Source organism: Macaca thibetana, chromosome 6 (genome assembly GCF_024542745.1).
Source record: "Macaca thibetana thibetana isolate TM-01 chromosome 6, ASM2454274v1, whole genome shotgun sequence".
Classification (NCBI taxonomy): domain Eukaryota; kingdom Metazoa; phylum Chordata; class Mammalia; order Primates; family Cercopithecidae; genus Macaca; species Macaca thibetana.
Genome location: NC_065583.1, coordinates 144,370,964 through 144,393,952, shown reverse-complemented (window position 1 = coordinate 144,393,952; position 22,989 = coordinate 144,370,964). Strand labels below are relative to the sequence as shown.

General features: G+C 41.5%; 1 protein-coding gene and 1 pseudogene across 4 annotated transcripts in view; one reads left to right on the top strand and one right to left on the bottom strand.

Moving 5' to 3' along the window:
- NIM1K (NIM1 serine/threonine protein kinase) overlaps positions 1–22,989 on the bottom strand; it is a 93,588-nt gene that overhangs the window by 43,914 nt on the left and 26,685 nt on the right. Inside the window, exons 2-3 of one of the 3 annotated variants that reach the window (XM_050793463.1) lie at positions 6,191–6,373; positions 640–758 (exon numbers count right to left, since the gene is read on the bottom strand). The gene's annotated coding sequence lies outside the window, so the exon portion shown is untranslated. Of the gene's footprint in view, positions 1–639; positions 759–5,882; positions 5,903–6,190; positions 6,374–22,989 lie in introns of those variants that run through there. The other 2 variants (XM_050793464.1, XM_050793466.1) reach the window with 2 other exon arrangements.
- On the top strand, positions 10,134–11,096 carry LOC126956495 (tubulin alpha-1C chain-like; annotated as a pseudogene). The gene has a single exon (XR_007726395.1). The product of XR_007726395.1 is annotated as a tubulin alpha-1C chain-like (transcript).

The window sequence follows — 22,989 nt, the reverse complement described above, 5'->3', positions numbered from 1 at the left end:
ACCGACGTCTACCTCCCAAAGTGTGGGGATTACAGGTGTGAACCACTGTACTTAGCCAAAATCACTGATTCTTAATCATCCTGAGGTCACAGACTCCTTTGAGATGCTAACAAAACCTGTGACTCTATCCCCAGGGAAAAAAAATAATCCTCACCCATACAATTTGCATCCGATTTTAAGATGACATTCTGAAACCCATCAGGTGGTTAAGAATCTCTGTGAAGGCCAAGTGGCACTAGATCTCCCCAGATTCCTGGCAGAAGAACACCATGCAGCTTATGACAGACTAGAATGAAGTAGTAATTCTGCAAGAAACTTTAGCTTAACCTAAGGCAAAAGAAAATATGGATTTTCCATAGAATGTAGTACTTGATCACTTTGTGTTCTAACAGACTCTGTGAAGAACTTACTGGTTTTGTGTCCTCATTACCATGCTGTGCTTGTTACTAATGTACTTGGACCACAAAAAAGCACCAGGAGGGCGCCAGGTACAGTGGCTCACACCTGTAATCCCAACACTTTGGGAGCCCAAGGCGGGTGGATCACCTGAGGTCAGGAGTTTGAGAACAGCCTGGACAACATGGAGGAACCCTATCTGTACTAAAAATACATAAATTATCCGGGCATGGTGGCACACACCTGTAATCCCAGCTACTCGGGAGGCTGAGGCAGGAGAATTGCTGGAACCCGGGAGGCAGACATTGCAGTGAGCTGAGATCGTGCCATTGCACTCCAGTCTGGGCAACAAGAGTGAAACTCTGTCTCAAAAACAAAAAGAAAAAGGCACCAGGTGAGCAGGAACCTGTGCTTTACTCTTCCCTCTGTCTCTGGGAGTTCTGCACAGTAGCTGATAAAAGTTTGTTGAAGAAGGAATGAACTAATTTACCACCTAACCCACCATTACACTTAGGTATGAGTTAGTAGAGGCAAATATTTTTATTTTTTAACTACTAACACTATCCTAGAATTTAATCGTCTCAGACAGCTTATTTCAGTCCCTATTTCTAAGATTTGGGCTACCCTTTACTAGCTATTAGAATTCCTGGCCCCATCTTCTTGTGGAGGTAAAAGCTTAGTCCAAAGTCCATCATCCCCCTGAGAATTGTGGCACACCTGCTTAGAAATGCAAGTCTCCCCCATCCCTGCCACTTTGGAAGAATCAGCTCCCCACAGGCGCCCGGGCCTCCTGCCTCCCTCTGCATCTGCTCCCCTCCATCTCCTGCCCAGCTGCTGGTTCAGGGCTTTTTCTCTGCTTTCCTGTTCCCCAACTTTCCTGATTTGGGCTCTATATCCTGAGCTCTATTCAGGCCCTGGGATTTACAGTAGAGTTTGAGACTTCAGGTGCCTCCCAGGAATTCCTCTCCCTCCCTTCCCAATTCAACAGAGAGGGAGGGCTCAGATACAATTGCCAAATATGATCAGTCTCTGTCTTGAATTACGTACCCTACACCTACAAATGAAACTTCTTGCAAAACGGTCTTGAACCAATTGTCTTGCCTTAGTGGTCGAGGAGACAGTTAATCTTCCATTTAGATCAGATAAAGTGTTTTTGTTACACTTTTACAGATGTTGCTGTGGTTTGCATTGAGGATGAATTGCAACTTGGGACAGCTAGCAAACCAATTGGGGGAAAAGCCAAACGCCTATCTCACTCCTACTTCAAAATAAGTTCCAAATAAATCATCTAAGTAAATGTAAAATAAACAAAAAAATGAAATACTAGAAAAAAATCAGAATTTTTTGTATGATCTCAGCGAAGGCCGTAAAAGAAAACATTGAATTTGACTACATAAAGCTGTAATTTTCTGTTTGCCCAAAAGTATCATAAACAAACAGGCAAAAATCAAATGATAACCTTATAGGGAAAGCTTTCCAACAAATATGATAAACAAATAAAAAATAAATAATTTTCTAAATAAAGAATTTTAGAAATTGATTTTTAAAATACCAATATCCAGCCAGGCGTGGTGGCTCGCACCTGTAATCCCAGCACTTTGGGAGGCTGAGGTGGGGGATCACGAAGTCAAGAGATCGAGACCACCCTGGCCAATATGGTGAAACCTCATCTCTACTAAAAATACAAAATATTATATTTTGGGCGTGGTGGTGCACACCTGTAGTCCCAGCTACTCAGGAGGCTGAGGCAGGAGAATCACTTGAACCCAGGAGGCGGAGGCGAGACAGTGCCGAATGCCGAGATAGCACAACTGCACTCCAACCTAAAGGCAGAGCGAGACTCCGTCTCAAAAAAAAGAAAAGAAAAATACCAATATCCTCCCAAAAAAGAAAAATGATAAAGAACATGAGCAGACATTTCACAGAAAATACAAATGATTCCATAATATATAAAAACATACTCAACCCTATAATTAAAGAAATACCCATAAACTACACTGAAACTAGATTTTTCACATATTAAATTTGAAAGCTGCAAAAAAATTTTGATAGTGCACTGGTGAGAGATAGTATGAGGAAACAGGAATTCTCATTCATTGTTACTGGAAGTATAAATTGGTACAATTGCTTGGAAGGAAATTTGGCTATAACTATTAATTACAAGTGTATGTGTTCTTTGCTTCAACAATTCTACTTCTAGAATTTTTCTTTGCACACATATGCAAAGATGTGTATTTCTGACATAAAGATGGATGTGAAAAAGAATGAGTTACAGTATCCAAGATATACAGTTAAGAGGTGGGAAGAGTGTGTATAAAATGATAATCAGGAGTATAAGAAAGGGCCAGTTGCGGTGGCTCATGGCTGTAATACCAGCACTTTGGGAGGCTGAGGTGGGTGGATCATTTGAGCTCAGGAGTTTGAGACTAACCTGACCAACATGGTGAAACCCCGTTTCCACTAAAAATACAAAGAAATTAGCTGGGCATGGTGGCACACACCTGTAATCCCAGCTACTGAGGCAGGAGAATCGCTTGAGCCCAGGAGGCGGAGGTTGCAGTGAGCTAAGATCACGCCACTGCACTCCAGGCTGGGCGACAGCGACTCCATCTCAAAAAAAAAAAAAAAAGTGTAAGACAGCGGAGGGAATCCCTAAAAACAGGTAGAGTTATTGCATTTGGTGAAGGGACTTGTTGGACAGGGGAATGGAGTGCAAAAAAACATATACTTTTTACTGCTTACTTTTTCATATGATTTACATTTTTTTCATGTGCGTATATTTACCTTTAAAAAGAAAACAGGCTGGGTGTGGTGGCTCACACCTATAATCCCAGCACTTTGGGAGGCCGAGACGGGAGAATGGCTTGAGTCCAGGAGCTCAAGACCAGTCTGGGCAACACAGTGAGACCCCATCTCTCCAAAAAAAAAAAAAAAAAAAACAAAGAAAATTAGCTGAGTGGCACACACCTATAGTCCCAGGTACTCAAGAGGCCAAAGTGGGAGAATCACTTGAACCTGGGAAGTCAAGACTGCAGTGAGCCAAGATCACACCACTGCACTTCAGCCTAGGCAACAGAGCAAGACTCTGTCTCAAAGAAGAAAGAAAAAAAGAAAAGAAAAAGGAAGCAATTAAAAACATTTAATGTGTTGCCACCTTACATAGTTGGTGTACAATAAGTTTGCTTTACTTTTGGTTACACAGGGAAATTATCATACCTGATTCTCTAATATCTAATGGATTGCTTTTAAAATAAAAAGATAATTCAGGACTTCTGGTGAAATATAAATTTAATGATCTCATTTATTTCTACTTTATTCCAAAAACCAAAAAACCTAAAAATGACAAAATAAGAGGAGGAAAGGTACAAACCCACGAGGATAAAAAGAATAAGAGAGGAGGCCAGGCACGGTGGATCACCTGTCAGGAGTTCCAGACCAGCCTGACCAACATGGTGAAACCCCGTCTCTACTAAAAATACAAAAAATTAGCCGAGCATGTGGCGCATGCTTGTAATTCCAGCTACTTAGAAGGCTGAGGCAGGAGAATCACTTGAACCTAGGAGGCAGAGGTTGTGGTGAGCCAAGATTGCGCCATTGTACTCTAGCCTGGGCAACAAGAGTGAAATTCCATCTCAAAAAAAAAAAAGCCAGGCGCAGTGGCTCACGCCTGTAATCCCAACACTTTGGGAGGCCGAGGCAGACGGATCATGAGGTCAGGAGTTCGAGACCAGCTTGGCCAACACAGTGAAACTCCGACTCTACTAAAAATACAAAAAAAATAGCCCGGCATGGTGGCGGGCGCCTGTAATTCCAGCTACTCAGAAGGCTGAGGCAGGAAAATCGCTTGAACCCGGGAAGTGGAGGTTGTAGTGAGCCAAGATTGTGCCATTGCACTCCAGCCTGGGCAACAAGAGTGAAACTCCAACTTAAAAAAATAAATAAAAATAAGAGATGAGATAGCAGCAGAGAAATGTCAGTACGTTTTGGGGGAGATGGAGAGATGGAAAGAAAATTAATGATAAGCAATTTGCAAAGACAAGGAAGAAAACTGCAACCTAAATTCATACATAAGGGCATACCAATGAGATTCACCTTTCTGAGTGCTCAAGAAGGCTTCAAACTATAAGAGACCAAGTACCTCAAAGGTTAGAGGAATAAAGCAGGATCAAAATCATGGAAATTGTTTGAAGGTAGAGCAGTGAGACCCTCCCCCCCGCCCCCACCAGCCTTTCCCTCCTCAAAGATAGGTTGTTACTTTCTCTACCCCACCCCAGCTCAGGAACACAAGGCACAGGTCAGATGATTAGGCAAAAGTCTGTGTTGTACAAACCTGCACGTTATGCACATGTACCCTAGAACTTAAAGTATAATAACAATTAAAAAAAAATTTCAGACTTCTAGTCACAAAAAAAAAAAAGAAATAAAATTGCATCTTTACTGAACATAAAAAAAAAAAAAGTCTGTGTTGTAGAATCCCTCATTCTCTTCTCCTTGCACTCTCGGCTTCCAGAATGGAGGAAAACAAGCATAAAAACCTCGAGGCTGGCTACTCCTCTTTTGGATAGACTAACTCAAGAGAAAAGACTTTCTGAAACCTACGTTTGAAAGTTCTCCATCAAAAAAGCCACATAGCCATCTACGGCACAATCCTCCAGGTGCCAGTTTCATGCACACGCAGGGAGCTTCCAACCAAGTTTCAGTGCCTTCTGCTTAGAATGAATGAATGAATAAATGTTCAGTCAAGAGGCATGAGACATCTGAGGAAAGGCTTCAAAATGAGAGAAAGAAACCCTGCTCAACCTAAACAACCACCTCTACAACAAAAAGGAACTTGAAGGAAATGGAGAGCCATGAGGAAGCAGAAGATAAAAGATAAGGTATTGGACCCATAAAACCAGAACAAATGCTTAAAAAAAAAAAAAAAATTTAAAGACAATTCAGACAACAAGAAAGAGCTGTAGAGCTGTCTTGGAAATTAAAGAATTAAATTGAAGAATTGTGAAAGAAAAATCTAGAAAAGATAAGCAATATAGAAGACACGAAAACTGGGTAATCAATTCAGAAAGTCCAACATCTAATTATTAGAATTTCCCATTACACTATTATGCTCCCAATAAAGTAAAACATATTGTTTCTATTGTACCTGAATTGCCAGCGAATCTCAGAAATTTAAAAAATAGTACAGTGAGAAAAAATTCTGAATTCTCACACATTCTAATGGAATAAAAAAGTAGAAGGAAAAAAGCTCAAAGAAAAGATAAATCCTGTTTGGGTGTGTGCATCTATGGGTATTTAAAAATTCATTCTTATTTTGCATAATTTTTTTCCTAGAGATTTTCCTTAGAAATCTAGAAATAGGAGTTCTGAGCACAGGTTGTGGGGTTGTTCTAAATAGTATATATTTTTGACTACTTTCTAGTAGAGTCCAAAACATTAAGCTTCATCATGTTAAAAGCAAAGCAAATAATGGAAGTGATCACACGTACCTAGTTGAAAACCAAATTTCAGATGTAAGTAAGTTTTTTGTTGTTGTTCTTTTGCCTTTTGCCCTTTAGATTTTGCCCGATTTTTATGGACATTAATGAGAGCTTAGAAACTCAACCAGACCAAATTATGGAGTCACATCACTGCAGATCAAAGCCTCTGGAGGAGGTAAAATGGTCCTTAATTATTAGCTTGCTGTTGCTATATAGCAATCCTTTAAATAAGATGAAAGAAAACAGAGCTTACTTGGTAATTCATTTTCTTGACTTATAACCCACTGTAAAAATAGTATCAATGAAAACTATCTCACCTTTGTTCTCTCTGTGTGAGTTTAACTGATAAAACTTCTGGGCAAGGCTCTTAGGCAACCTTTTCATTGGTTGGCAAGGTCAGGCATTGGTTTCCTTGAAAGAAAAGCTGGGTTTTCTCTGTGTGTGGCAACAAGGTTCAAGACAGCCAGTCCTCAGTTATAATCTTTCTTGGGCAGGTGCACCTTCAGGGAGAATAATTAGCAAATTCATCTCATTTGAAAGTTTATTTTACCATTTTGAAATCATTTGCATCATCTTTGCTTTTACCTCAGCTCTTTATTTCTCAACACACATGTCAAGATTACCATGCGGTGCAGTGGGGGAAATTCCAAAGCAAATGGAAAAGCAGTCAGTGTGGGCTGGTTTCTAGGACAGCAGTTCTGCTCTGTGACACCATCTCTCCCCTACTTGGTCTCAGAGGGAGGCCCTCAGCCCAGGTCTACCCCCATCCAGTTCGCACCCAGCATCCAGGGACAGTCCATCTAGTCTGATGGGTTTACGTCAGCTCTTCCCATATATACTTCTACCGCACTTGAGGATCCCTTTGCCATCAACGCCACAGACTCAAATGCCTAGGAGAACAGTGCAGGAGTTCTGTCAGTGACCAAGTGCAGTGCCTATGCCTGGTGTGGTAAGGCAGCCCTTGCTCAGCTCTAGCCAGGGCAGCCATGCCAAAATGCAGATTTACTTTTGCCAGATCTTATAATTCTTGAAAAGAAACTGGCAATTAAGAATTTTTTGGTAAACTCGCTTAAATTTTTATTTCCCAGTTGTTTTTTTATTTAGAGGCAGGGTCTCACTATGTTGCCCAGGCTGGTCTTGAACTCTTGGTCTCAAGAAATCCTTCTGCCTCAGCCTCCCTGTAGCTAGGATTAGAGGTGCAATCCACCCACCATGCCTGGTAACTCAATTTTTTGTATGTTTATGTTTTTTTGGTGGTTTTCAAATTTTGTTTTGTTTTTTGTTTGACACAGGATTTCACTTTGTCACCCAAGTTGGAGTACAGTGCTGCAATCACAGCTCACTGCAGCCTTGACATCCATTGCTCAGGTGTTTCTCCCACCTCAGCCTCCTGAGTAGCTGGGACTACTGGTATACACTACCATGACTGTTATTTTTTGTAAAGACAGGGTTTTGCCATGTTGCCCAGGCTGGTCTGCAACTCCTGGTCTCAAGTAATCCACCCGCCTTGGCCTCCCAAAGTGGCTGGGATTATAGGCATGAGCAACCATGCCCATCAACTGTCAATTTTTAAAGTGTAGATTAAATACTTTTAAAACACTGGCCAAGTGAAACTGAAGTGTCAGGCTGGATTTGGCCTCTAGGTTGGTCATTTCCAGGCTCTGTTCTAGGTTTCATGGGAGAATCATCCAAAAAAAAAAAAAAAGATGGGGAGGGAATAGTTCATAGGTCCATAGTCAAATACATCTGGAACTGCTGCACATTATACCCCTCTTAGATATTTGCATTAGTACCTTACAGTCTTGTAGTTTTAAAACCACATGCACAAACAAATGTCTGTTTAATTCAGCGTTCTCCAAGTTTATTTAACCATCTAATTCATCCTTCTTGAATACATTTTTGTCATTGACATTTTCTTTATGACTCTAACCTCAGAGGTGGACAAAGTTGTCAAACATCTGTAAGAATTTAGGTCCCAACAGGAAGATTATGAAAATGATTCAGTATAGAATGAAACAGAAAATAGATAGTTGAGTTTAATCCACCAATGCAGCACATGAGGTAGGAGCTACCCACCTGTGGGGTCTGGGATGACACAGTAATAGTTTAACAATTATCTCTTAACCTTGGAAAGATTTAGTGTTAAAAACAGAAATGCTTAAGAGACTCAAACCCTCCGGTATTAATATTTTTGTCTTGATGAACTTGTATGAAATTTGTATTTCAATGTACTTGTTATGTGAAGAGAACTTGGCATATTAAAGTAACAAAATAGTTTTGTGACTCTAATTTAAAATGAAAAATCGGATAATTTAGATTTGTGATTTTAAGTTGAAGTTTTGTTGTTTTAAAATAGCACTGAATTAAATGTATTTAAAAGAGCTTAAGGTTCACCCTTGTCTATATGTTTAAATCATTATATTTGTAAGAATTAGTAGTATTCTGGAAGCATTTTTGTTATCAAAGTTTTTTAAAAGGAAATGAAACAAATTATAAATGCAGTTTAAAATGATTAAAAATGTTTCATTAAGCTTTGAATGGGATCAAACATTAATCCTTAAAAATTATTGTCAGACAAAATAATATGTCTGGAATTTGCTTTAAAATAGGAGGCCGGGCATGGTGGCTCATGCCTGTTATCCCAACAGTTTGGCAGACCAAAGAGGGCAGATCATGTGAGGTCAGGAGTTTGAGACCAGCCTGGCCAACATGGCGAAACCCTGTCTCTACTAAAAATACAAAAATTAGCTGGGTGTGATGGCAGATGCCTGTAATCCCCACTACTCAGAAGGCTGAGGCAGGAGAATCGCTTGAACCCAGGAAGCAGAGGTTGCAGTGAGCCAAGATTGCGCCACTGCACTCCAGCCTGGGTGACAGAGCAAGACTGTGTCAAAATAATACACAATAAATAAAATAAAATAAAATAAATTCCCATCCCCATGTTGGCCAGGCTGGTCTTCAACTCCTGACCTCAGTTGATCTGCCCACTTCAGCTTCCCAAAGTGCTGGGAATACAGGCGTGAACCACCATGCCTGGCCAATAGGAGTTTAAATTAAACAAGATTAGCCATGAGCTGGGAATTTTTTATACTAGGTGATGAGTACATGAGGGTTTTAATGTCCTGTAAACAATTTTTGTGTATATCTAAAATTGCTTATAATACAATTTTTAAAATAATTGTTAAAATTAACCACATCAAAAAATATAATATTTGTAATAAAATGTTACTCATTTTACAACAGGCAACAGTGCTCATTAAATGCGTGCATGACTGACTGAATGAATGAATGACACAACATGACAGCTCTGTAAAGTGAGGTATTGTCATTCCCTTTTCACAGATACCAAAACCAAAACTAAAACTAAAACCATCTGAAGTTAAGGCAGTTGCCCTGGATTTCTTGACTGTTAGCTCCATGAAGGTGAAAACTGTGTATTTAAGTAGACATTACAACATGTGAAACCATGAATTTCAAAGATCTGAAGAAGAGAATGAAGTCATGTCCCAATAGAAACATTGCAGAAACCCAAGTTTCTGCAATGAAAATTTTAATCTCATTTATAATTCATTCTCAAAACATAAATCTTCCCATCTTCTCTGAGGACCTATGCCTGCCTCCAAACAAAAGGGATAGCATTAAGATACTGAATGGAATCATGCATTGAATCACAAGAAGGTGGACCTGAGCAGCAAAACAAAATGTATTCTTCATCTGCTCAGAAATAACTAATTTAAGAAACAGTGCGGGAACGCTCATATCCGTTTGCAGCTCATGGTTTATTTTTAGGGCATTAAAAATATTTGTAAGTCAAAGCAGAAACTGCTCTTTTGCTGCCTTGTAACTTTACTCAGCTCTAATGTAGTGTGCACACTAAGAAGCAGAGAACACTTGAGTGATGCCCTTAGCGGATGTTAGAAAAACCTCGTTTTCTGTTTGAGCAAAACTCAAGAAAGTCTATCAGGGTAACAGGCCTCAAGGCTATGGCCATGGATAAGGAAAAGAGTGTTGTGGAACAAAAGCTCTTAGTTTTATCATCATAAAACGTTCCAGTGGATTTGAAACCTTTATTAGGAGCCTCTCATACCTGGTAAGTGATCCCTTCACACAGAATAAGCAATCCATCTGATAATTTTTAAATATTTACCCAGCACTGGAGGTAAGTGAGAGGTGGCAGTTGTTAGGGACAAGAGGAAGGTTAAGTTTTTTTTGTTTTTTTTTTAAATGTCACTCTTGCCTTAGAAGAAGGAAAGAAAATAACAGGCAGGTTCTCTTACATCAACCACCTAAAAGTCGCACTGTAAGAAGCAACAACCTCTCCTCCTTGTCTCCACCATCTGCTCAGCAGCCGCGAAGCAGCAATCATGCGTGAGTGCATCTCCATCACATTGGCCAGACTGATGTCCAGGTTGGCAATGCCTGCTGGGAGGCCTACTGCCTGGAACATGGCATCCAGCCCAACGGCCAGATGCCAAGTGACAAGACCACTCGGGAGGAGATGACTCCTTCAACAGCTTCTTCAGTGAGACGGGCTCCGGCAAGCACGTGCCCAGGGCAGTGTTTCTAGATCTGGAACCCATGGTAATTGATGATGAAGTTTGCACTGGCACCTGCCACCAGCTCTCCCACCCTGAGCAGCTCATCACAGGCAAGGAAGATGCTGCCAGTAACTATGCCATTGGCCAGGAGATCACTGACCTCGTTTTGGACCAAATTTGTAAACTGGCTGACCAGTGCATGGTTCTCCAGGGCTTCTTGGTTTTCCACAGCTCTGGTGAAGGAATTGTTTCTGGGTTCACCTCCCTGCTCATGGAACAACTCCCAATTGATGATGGCAAGAAGTCCAAGCTGGAGTTCTCCATTAACTCAGCACCCCAGGTTTCCACAGCTGTAGTTGAGTCCTACAACTCCATCCTCACCACCCAGTGAGGACATGACTGCCCTTGAGAAGGATTATAAGGAGGTTGGTGTGGATCCTGTTGAAGGAGAAGGTGAGGAAGAAAGAGAGGAATACTAAAGTAAAAATGTCACAAAGGTGCTGCTTTTACAGGGAAGCTTATTCTGTTTTAAACATTGAAAAGTTGTGGTCTGATCAGTTAATTTGTATGTAGCAGTGTATGCTCTAATATACAATTACTGACCTATGCTTTAAAACGTGACTGCTTTTGCAGACCCAAACTGTCCATTTCTGTGATGGGTTTTGAATAAAGTATTCCCTGTCTTTAAAAATAATAATAATAATAATAAATATTTTTAAAAAGTGAACAAATATGCAGTAACAATCTGAACTAACAGAATAAATAATACTTTTTTAAAATCTTCATATATATGGAAATTTAATATGTAATAAAGATGGCATTTCAGACCACTGGGAAAAGGTAAATGATTCAATATTATGACGCTTGTCGGGGCTAAACCAAGAGACGGCTTTAGCTCTCGCACCACCACAAATTCTTCATTAGCCCTCATTCTTTGATATAGATAAGAAAATTATATATGTATAAATATAGATATATAGATATAGATAGATAAAGAGAGAAATAGAGTTTCACTCTGTCACTCAGGCTGGACTGCAGTAATGAGAGGATGGCTCACTGCAGCCTTGAAATCCTGGACCCAAGCAATCCACCTAACTCAGTCTCCTGAGTAGCTGGAACAACAAACTTGTGCCAACATGCCCAGCTAATTTTTTATTTTTGTAGAGATGGGGTCTCACTATGTCGCCCAGGCTGGTGTTGAACTCCTGAGCTCAAGTGATCCCCCTGCCTCAGGCTCTCAAAGTGCTGGGATTATAGGTGTGAGTCACAGCAACCAGCCAAGAAAACAATATATTTTTTTATTAGTATAAAGTGCCATGCAAATACAGAGGCTCATGCCTCTTCTTGTAATATTACTATTCCAAGACACACCCATATAGAAAAGCTGGAGTCACTCCTGGGTGTCAGGACAGACCATGTGCATATGTATGTAGTGTGTACTTGTACATGCACCAAAAAAAGCTCTGGCAAAATGTAGGTTGAACTAGTGGGTGACAAATGGGGAGGGGGTGTGAGGTACAGAATTTTGGAGGAGTGAAAATGAGTGTGATAGGGGTTGTTAGTTGTCCCCCGTTCATCTGTTCTTTCTTCTATAGCAGTGGTTCTCAGCCTTAACCTACATGAAAATCACCAGACAGCCTTCAAAAAATGCAGAAGTCTAGGCCCTGCTCCCCAAATATTGTGATTGAATTGGCCTGTGGAGTGGGAGGTGTCTATTTGTTTAAGTTTTCCAGGTGATTCTGTTGTGCAGCCAAATTTGAAAACCACTATTCTGTAACAGAGAAGTTTTAGCTGGGCACATTGCTATGCAACTGAGGACTGTATTTCCCAGTTTTGGCTATAGCTTAGTTTGGCCATGTATCTGAGTTCCAGTCATGGGCTGTGAGCAGAAGTGACATGTGACTTCCATGTTGTGACCTTAAAAAAAGAAGCATGACCTCCCGCCCCTTCCTTCTTCCCATCTTCTTGCTAGCTAGAATGTGGACACAGTGGGGTAAATGGAAACAGCCACCTTGGACCAAGATGGAAGCCATGTGCTGAGAATTGCAGAGCCACAGAGAAAGAGCCTAAACTCATCGCTACACAGTCATCAGATCAACCCAGGATTGCTACCTTGCATATTATGACCTGAGAGATATGATTCTATCTTCTTTAAGCCTTTCTTGTTTCAACCTTTGTTATGGCAACCTAATGTCTGTGCAAGAGGGCTTTCATTTCTTACTCCATTTGTTTCTGGGTTGTTTGAATGTTTTATAACATGTATAATTAGTTTTATAACTTGAAATTTATATGTAATCAGTATATGTTTATCTACAGGTAAAGATAGAGATATTTCAAGGGAAGTACTCATTCTTTTAAAAAAAAAAAGAAAAAAAAGGCTAAAATTAGGCTGGGCACAGTGGCTCACGCCTGTAATCCCAGCACTTTGGGAGACCAAGGCGGGTGAATCACGAGGTCAGGAGTTCGAGACCCTGGCCAACATAGTGAAACTCTGTCTCTACTAAAAATACAAAAATTAGTTGGGCATGGTGGCATAAGTCTGTCGTCCCAGCTACTTGGGAGGCTGAGGCAGAAGAATCACTTGAACCCAGGAGGCAGAGGTTGCGGTAAGCTGAGATTGTGCCACTGCACTCCAGCCTGGGCAACAGAGCAAGACTCCATCTCAAAAAAAAAAGGCTAAAGTTTAAAAAAGAAAAAAAAGATACAGATATAGGTTGATATTGATAAATATGTATAAATAGAGACAAATTTTATCTGTCTTGTCTACATCTATCTGTATAGCCTATAGAGATTTAGATAGGTAGATATAAAGTACAGTGGACCAATGACAGAGTCCTGATTTTAGTTTTCTGATACATCAAAATATTTCCAATTATTTATACCTTCAGGCAAATTAAATTAAGGAATCTTTTTTTTTTTTTTTTTTTTTGAGATGGAGTTTTGCTCTTGTAGCCCAGGTTGGAGTGCAATGGCACGATCTCAGCTCACTGCAACCTCCACCTCCCAGTTCAAGTGATTCTCCTGCCTCAGCCTCCCGCATAGCTGGGATTACAGGCTCCCGCCACCACGCCCAGCTAATTTTTGTATTTTTAGTAGAGACAGGGTTTCTCCATGCTGGCCAGGCTAGCCTTGAACTCCTGACCTCAGGTGATTCACCTGCCTCGGCCTCCCAAAGTGCTGAAATTACAGGCATGAGCCACCACAACCGGCCCAAGAATCTTTGTTGAGGACTGGTCATGTTAAAGAAACTAAGGTGAAGCAAGTAAGTGTGTCATTGTTTTAAAAAGTACTACAGTCACTTGTGAGTAGCAAATTAATTTCAACAAAACAATATCATCTACACTTTCGTGTAATACTGTTAATCTAAATTTCATTGGTTTGAAGGTTTTTTTTTGTACCTAACTCAGTAAAATTTGTTTTGCTTTATATGTATACAAGCTTTAAGGAAAATAAAGTTAATTAATTAATTAATTATTTTTGAGACAGGGTCTCATTCTGTCACCCAGGCTGGAGTACAGTGGAATGATCTCAGTTCACTGCACCCTCCACTTCCTGGTCTCAAGAGAGCCTCCCACCTCAGCCTTCCAAGTATCTGGGACCAAAGATGCGCTCTGCCACATCTAGCTGATTTTGGGGGTTTTTTTAGTAGAGACAGGGTTTTGCCATTTTGGCCAGGCTGGTCTTGAACTCTTGGGCTCAAGTAATCTGCCTGCTGCGGCCTCCCAAAGTGCTGGGATTACCGGAGTTAGCCACAGCACCTGGTTGGAAAAATACATTTAAATTGGAGTTTTATATTTGTACATTTTGAGTATCTTTAACGTAAAATTTTTGTTTATTTATAATAAAATAGGTCTCGGCCTGGCATGGTGGCTCACGCCTGTAATCCCAGGACTTTGGGAGGCCAAAGTGGGCGGATCACAAGGTCAGGAGGTCAAGGCCATCCTGGCTAATATAGTAAAACTCTGTCTCTACTAAAACTACAAAAAATTAGCTGGGTGTGGTGGCGGGCACCTGTAGTCTCAGCTACTCAGGAGGCTGAGGCAGGAGAATGGCATGAACCCAGGAGGCGGAAGTTGCAGTGAGCCAAGATTGTGCCACTGCACTCCAGCCTGGGTGACTGGAGTCAAGAAAAAAAAAAAAAGGTCTTGGCCAGGCGCGGTGGCTCAAGCCTGTAATCCCAGCACTTTGGGAGGCCGAGATGGGCGGATCACGAGGTCAGGAGATCGAGAGACGATCCCGGCTAACACGGTGAAACCCCGTCTCTACTAAAAAATACAAAAAAATAGCCGGGCGAGGTGGCGGGCGCCTGTAGTCCCAGCTACTCGGGAGGCTGAGGCAGGAGAATGGCGTAAACCCGGGAGGCGGAGCTTGCAGTGAGCTGAGATCCGGCCACTGCACTCCAGCCTGGGTGACAGAGCAAGACTCCGTCTCAAAAAAAAAAAAAAAAAAAAAAAAAAAGGTCTCAACCAAGGAGTTATGAGAATTTTAGTCCTTTAAAAGTTATCAGTAGATGACACAGTTTTAAGAATCTCTGCTTTTGAGGGAGATTTCCCCAAATTAAACAACCAAGTGAGGTCATGGAATAATACAGACTCAGGGTCAGAACAAGATTACAGTCTCAGCTTTCCCACAAAATGTCTTTGTGACCTTGAGCCAGTCTTTTCCACTCTCTGGGTTCAGTATCTTTACTGGCAAGTGAGAGTGTTGGACCCTATGATGTTTACAGATCATTCCAGCCCTGCCCTTCTGAAATCGTGGATTATGACAATATGGGATGAATTCCAAAACATTTGTGGAAAAAAAACCTCTTAAATCCAAGTGTCACATTGCCCCCTTCTGGACCTTTGTAGTATCCACATGGATGAGATTGATAAAATCCATAAAAATAATAAAAACTCATAATAAATCACAAATGTAAAAAACCCATAATGAACCCTAGATGGACTTGTGAAATAGCATAGCCCAATTCCCTTTCTCCCCTGAGATAACCTAGAAAGTCACATTTGAAGGTGCTCTACTGGAAGTGTTAGAGGACAACCCAAGAAAGGAAAAAGGGCAAAGGGTAGTAAAGTTGTAGGAAACACAGGGATGTGGAAGGCGGGCTGAATTCAAGAGAGTTTTACACAGTTCTATCTCCAGCTATTCCCCCAGTATAAGAAATATTGTTAGCTATCTATTATCAAGTGCCTATTATGTGCCAAGAACCAATTCTTTTATTTTATTTTTTATTTGTATTTATTTATTTATTTATTTATTGAGACAGAGTCTCGCTCTGTCTCCAGGCTGGAGTGCAATGGCGCGATCTTGGCTCACCGAAACCACCACCTCCCAGGTTCAAGCAATTCTCCTGCCGCTGCCTCCCAAGTAGCTGGGATTATAGGCATGCGCCACTACTCCCGGCTAGTTTTGCATTTTTAGTAGAAACAGGATTTCTCCATGTTGGTCAGGCTCGTCTTGAACTCCTGACCTCAGGGGATCCGCTTTCCTCAGCCTCTCAAAGTGCTGGCATTACAGGTGCGAGCCACCACGCCCAATGAACAAATTCTTTTAAAATCCTCCCAGCAACTCTTCCAGTCAGGCACGGATTATCTGTGCCCCAAATGGAAACTTCTTATTCTCACAATCTTGACTCTTTTCCACTCTGTCCAAGTCGTCCCCATACTGTGAGGACGGCTCCTGCCCCCACTGCCTTCTAGAGGCCTTCTTTGACTACTTCAGACTACTTTGACTACCACACTCACATTTCCCTCTGCTACTATCCTGTGCCACTTGAGATCTGTATCCCATAATCTGGTCCTTGATTTCATATCTTTCTAACTCATTTGTGTGAGTTAAGCCTCCTCACAAGCTGTTCTTGAGAGCAGGTTCCATGCACTGAGGGCTTCATCCACCCACTCTACCTGCCATCACAGGCATCATGCTGAGTGCATTATACTTGACACTGAGAAGATGACTTTATCTTCACTATGTCCTCCATCTAGTTCCTCTTTAGGAAAAACTATCATCCTTTGGGGAGTACTCTCTCATATTTACTTTAAAGTAGGAGAACTAAACTTCTGATTTTCTTCTCCAGACTTATTCCTCTCACAGTTTTCCCCATATTGGTAAATGGCAACACATCCTTCTAGCTGAAGTCAAACATCCTCACTCCTGTTTCTCTCTCATACCCCAATCTGTCAGGAAATCCCATGGGCTCTACCTTCAAAATATTTCCAGAATACAGTCATTCACTGTCAAGTGTAAGCCACCACTGGCTTTTGATCCCGTTACAGCCTCTGTCCTTCCCTGCCTCCTGCCCACCTTTAACAGGGCTTGTTTCAAACAAAGCATCCAGAAAGATCCTTCTAAAAATGTCAAATTATGTCACTTCTCTACGCAAAACCCTTTGATGGCTTCCCATCTCACTTAGAGTAAAAGCTAAAACCCTTAAAAGGGCATTCAAGGCCCTGCCCAACATGGTCCCCATCCTTCCTAAAGTCATTCTCAATCACACCCTTGAAACTACACTACAAGCCGGGCACGGTGGCTCAAGCCTGTAATCCCAGCACTTTGGGAGGCTGAGACGGGCGGATCACAAGGTCAGGAGATCGAGACCATCCTGGCTAACACGGTGAAACCCCGTCTCTACTAAAAAATACAAAAAACTAGCCGGGCGAGGTGGCGGGCGCCTGTGGTCCCAGCTACTCCGGAGGCTGAGGCAGGAGAATGGCGTAAACCCGGGAGGCGGAGCTTGCAGTGAGCTGAGATCCGGCCACTGCACTCCAGCCTGGGCGACAGAGCCAGACTCAGTCTCAAAAAAAAAAAAAAAAAGAAAAAAAGAAACTACACTACAGCCATGCTGGTCTCCTCCACTCTTACTTGAAGGCACCAGGCATGCTCCCACCTTCTGCAAATTCCTACTGCTCCTTTAAGACTCATTTCAGTGATACCTCTTTCAGGAAGCTTCCCTCACCGACCCACTCACCATAAACCAGGTAGAGTTCTCTTTTGTACTTCCAACACCTGCCGCTAGCATTGTGATTTTCTCCACAACTCTATACAGTTATGACTTTTATATCAGGCTGTCTCTCTTGTCAGGTTGTCAGCTTCTTAAGGGTGGTGACCCTTTTTGACTTTGAAGACAAATAAGGAAACAAATACTATGAAGACAACAAGTGGTTTTCTGGCCATCACAGAGAGGTTATATATGCTACTGAAATGAATGGCAGAAGCACATCCTGGGATGTGGATGGAAGCCTGGTGCCTCTTGCGTGGCTTCATTGGCTTCACTGTATGACTGAAGATCCTCCTAAAAAATCACCTATTGCTAGTAAATTTATTTGGACAAACCATAAATTCACTGTGAGTAGCACCCCAGAATATGTACTTTATTCAACCACTAGAATGATTCAGGAGAAGTTCCTACCTTCAAAACCTTCAAGTAAAGACAATGAAAAATAATTTAGGCATGCAAAACACGGGCCTTTTCATGAAACTGCATAAAATTTTACTGCTTACGAGTAACTTAATTAAAATTGTTCAACTTAAAAAAAAAAGAAAATAACTTTTATCTGAGGAATGCAAGTCCTTTTAATTGTTAGGTCCAAAGAGATATTAAAATAAGACAGTAATCATGCCTTTTTGAGCTATGTAGTTATCTCTTTTTTTTAATTATTATTATTTTTGGAAAGAGGGTCTCGTTCTGTTGCCCAGGCTGGAGTGTAGTGGTGCAATATGCAATCATCTCTTGACACTGCTTGCTATTGCCACAAGAAGCTAAAAATTGAACTAATAATTCCACACTGGCCACTATAAACCTGACACTGTAGCTGAAGAATATATAGTCAATTGCAAATCAATGTTATTTCTGTAAATGAATGAGAATCCCTGGAAAACAACTTTGTATCAGCCCACTCTATTTGTATCTGTCCCCCTTTTAAAAATCCACTTGTGGCCAGGCACGGTGGTTCAAGCCTGTAATCCCAGAACTTTGGGAGGCCAAGGCAGGTGGATCACAAGGTCAGAGGTTCAAGACCAGCCTGGCCAAGAGGTGAAATCCTATCTCTACTAAAAATACAAAAATTAGCTGGGTGTGATGGTGGATGCCTGTAATCCCAGCTACTCAGGAGGCTGAGGCAGAGAATTGCTTGAACCCGGGAGGTAGAGGTTGCAGTGAGCCGAGATCACGCCACTGCCCCCCAGCCTGGGTGACAGAGCGAGAAGTTGTCTCAAAAAAAAAAAAAAGAGGCAGAGAATTGCTTGAACCCGGGAGGTAGAGGTTGCAGTGAGCCGAGATCACGCCACTGCCCCCCAGCCTGGGTGACAGAGCGAGAAGTTGTCTCAAAAAAAAAAAAAAAAAAAAAAAAAAAATTCACTTGTTATTGCTGTTAATCGGAATGTATTTTCAGGGCAACTTGAATCTGTGCTCTCGAGTTGTAATCCTTGAGCTTGACCCAAATGAACCCTCTACTTATATTAATTTTGTCTCAGCTTCTTCCTTTTAGGTCAAAAAACCAATCCCTCAGTTACTGAGGGACAACGGTACATTCTGTGTTTCTACTAAGGAAATTGACTGGAACAGATAATTTATTTCTACAGAAAAACAAATCTGGGTTTGTTTTTTTTTTTTTTTTTTTTTTTTTTTTTTTTTTGAGATGAGTTTTTTGCTCGCTTCCCAGGCTGGAGTGCAATGGCACAATTTCAGCTCACTGCCACCTCCACCTCCCGGGTTCAAGCGATTCTCCTGCCTCAGCCTTCCAAATCTTAATTGTACAAATGGATTGTACTTCAGGAGTCCAAGCAGTGCAGGTGGATTATGGGACACTTCGACTGGGGGTGTTAGGCGCGAGGGGACAGTGCATAGGTTCTTGTATTCTATGATGAAAATAAAGTAATATATTCAACCTTTCTACTGCATCTTTCTAATCAACGGATTTTTTTTTAAGCCTCAAAAAGAATCTTTCATGATGCTGCTATTTTTGCAAACTAGGGACAGTCTTTAATTAGTGTTTTAAAAGGCTCATACATTTACATTAGAACATCACCTATGATGCCTTTGATCCCTAAGTCCATTGATCTGCCAAAGCGTTGAAATCTCAGGCAGGAATTCATTTATATCAACCTAATTTGAAACAAAAGCAGCTGCTTTCCTGACCTCTGAATCATCCACCTAGGGGCTCAAAGGTTTCCCACCTATCAGATTTTCTTCTCTGTTCTGGTAACCTCTGGAGTGAAGCTGATTTTTCAAAGGCAGAAAACAGCTCTTTGCCATGGTAATCATTTAACAAAAGGAAAGTAACATTAATAAGAAGAGAGTTGTTGGTTCTTAATAGCTCAAGCTGTATGATAGATACATACATACATGGCTGTTACTATGAAAATGTCTAGGTAGCAAGGCAATATGGAAAATGAGATATCCAAAATGTTATTGAAATTTAGAGAATAATCTCAATGAACTACTCTGGCCCTTAATAATAATTATTATGTCAATAATACCTAGCTCTTATATATACATTTTATGTGGTAGGCATTATTCTAGATACTGTATGTGTATTAACTATTTAATCCTTACAAGAATTTTAGAAGGTAGGTGCTAATATATTAGGTTTCAGAACAGGGAGCTTTAGTCAGCACAGGGAGATGCTGTCAGGTAACTCTACCCAGCTGGGATTCAAGCCCAGGCAGGGAGGCCCCAGCCTCAGGATTCTTAAGCACCACTGTGTGCCATATAGTTATTTCCTGAATGCCTTTATAACAACCTAACTTTTTTTTTTTTTTTTTGAGATGGAGTCTCGCTCTGTTGCCAAGGCTGGAATGCAGTGGTGTGATCTCGGTTCACTGCAACCTCCACCTCCCAAGCTCAAGCAATTCTCCTGCCTCAGCCTCCCGAGTAGCTAGAATTACAGGCATGCACCACCACGTCAGGCTAATTTTTGTATTTTTAGTAGAGATGGGGTTTCACCATGTTGGTCAGGCTGGTCTCGAATTCCTGACCTCGTGATCTGCCCACCTCGGCCTCCCAAAGTTCTGGGATTACAGGCGTGAGCCACTGTGCCCAGCACAACCTAACATTTTTTTAAAGTCCAGGATTTAATACTTAGTATAAGGTAAGCTGAACACTTTGTTATATGCTGTCTCTAGCCTGGTACAAAGCAGGCTTTCTTTTTTCTTTTTTTTTAAGTGACAGGGTCACTCTGTCGCCCATGTTGGAGTGCAGTAACAAGATCACAGTTCACTGCACCCTCGAACTCCTGGGCTAAAGTGATCCTTTGGTCTCAGCCTCCCAAGTAGCTGGGACTAAAGGCATTCACCATCATGCTTGGCTAATTTTTTTCTTCATTTTTTGTAGAGATGGGGGTCCCCCTATGTTGCCCAGTACTGACTTTGACTCTTGGGCTCAAGCAGTCTTCCCACTGTGGCCTCCCAAAGTGCTAAGATTACAGGTGTGAGCCACCACACCCGGCCCAAAGTAGGCTTTTGATAAATGTTTCAGGAGTGAATGAATGAGTAAATAAATGTGGAATACCACAGGTTTTCTCTCAGTTGCCTTAGTCTATCACTAATAGTTTTCTTCTTTCTCTTCTCACTGCCCACCCAGCAACCCACCAATTTGGTTATTATGAATTCATCCTGTCTTCCCTCTGCTCTGTGCTAAACCATAAGATTGTATTTCTCATCCTTCAGTGATTGGACATCCTGCTCAGAATTCACAAAGGGAGCTGACAGTCCCCTGGGGAATGTACGACATAAGGCAAGGCCAAAAGAACTTTTTCACAAACAAAATAGATGGCCTCAGGACCCCAGCAACAGCACCAGTGTAGAGCCATAATAGACACTGAGATGAGCCAGAGGTAGTGTCTGTCCACTTGGGAAGCAAAGGGACTGAAACTCTCTTGCCTCATCCTCCAAGATCTGCACTAGCCACAGAATGCTTCATCCGTTTATTCAACATTTACTGAGCATCTACTATATGCCAAGCATTGTGCTGGTCATAAAATGCATAAGACATAGTTCCTGTCCACAAGGAGCTACTTGAGTCTGTTAAGATTAGCCTAAAGCTGCCAGGTTAAATATTCCAAGTTCAGCCTAATGGTTTCTCTGTAATAGTGAACTGTAACCTAACTAAATGCATAAACAGATTAACCTACCCTTGTGCCAATCATCAAGTTTCAACCAATCAAAGGCAGCCAACTGTTCAAACTGTGTTCAAATAGGGCAAACGCTGAGCTATAACCAATCCAGCTATTTCTGTGCCTCACGTTTTCTGTGCATTACTTTCCTTTTTCTGTTCATAAATCTTCTTTGACCACACAGTTGCCCTGGAGCCTCTCTGAACCTGTTCTGATTTGGGGGCAGCCCAACTGGAGAATCGGTCTTTGCTCAATGAAACTCTTTAATTTGTCTAAGGTTTCCTTTTCTTTTCTTTCTTTTTCCCTTTTCTTTTTTTTTTTTTTTTTTTTTTTTTTTTTTTTTTTGAGACAGTGTCACTTGTCACCCAGGCTGGAGTGCACGATCTTGACTTACCGCAACCTCTGCCTCCCAGGTTCAAGCAATTCTCATGCCTCAGCCTCAGGAGTAGTTGGAATTACAAGTATGCGCTACCACACCCAGCTCAGGTTTCACCATGTTGGCCAAGCCGGTCTCAAACTCCTGACGTCAAGTGATCGGCCCACCTCGGCCTCCAAAAGTGCTGGGAGTACAGGCATGAGCCACAGCACCAGGCCTAAGACTTTTCTTTTGACAAATCAGAAAGACGCTCTTTTCTCTCTGCCCCAACAGCACCACAATTCACTTAACAGTATTCTCTTAATCTCTTACTTATTTATCTCCACACCTTAGTGGGACTCGCTGGGAGTTCATGTATTAATGTCTATATGGAAATCATCATTCATTCATTTGTGTATCAAGTGAGCACCAATATGTGGCAGACACTGTTCCAGGAGAGAGGATGTCATGAGGGCAAAGCAGAGGGCATCTCTGCACTCTCAGGGCTTATCATGATCGCCCTATGCTTACTGCCTTCTTCTCTCATGATCCCCCCTACGCTTACTACCTTCTTCTCTCGGCTTCTTCAAAGCACTTAACTGTTATATAAAGTAATCATTATAACTATGTGTCATATTTTTAACATATACAGATGTAATACATATAACAATAATAGCGTAACAAAGGAAAGGAGGAAATGGAGCTACAAAGGAATAAAGTTTCTGGATCCCACTGAAATGAAGTTGGTATAAAACTAAACTAGGTTTTGATTAGGTTAAAATGTATATTGTATGCCTTAGAGCAAATGTTAAGAAAATAAAAATATATAACTACAAAATAATTAAAGAGAGCCATCGTGGGGCAGGCACGGTAGCTCACGCCTGTAATCCCAGCACTTTGGGAGGCTGAGGCAGGCGGATCACCTGAGGTCAGGAGTTCGAGATCAGCCTGGTCAATGAAACTCTGTCTCTACTAAATATACAAAAATTAGCCAGGCATGGTGGTGAGTGCCTGTAATCTCAGCTACTCGGGATGCTAAGGCAGGAGAATCGTTTGAACCTGGGAGGTGAAGGTTGCAGTGAGCCAAGATGGTGCCACCACACTACAGCCTGGGT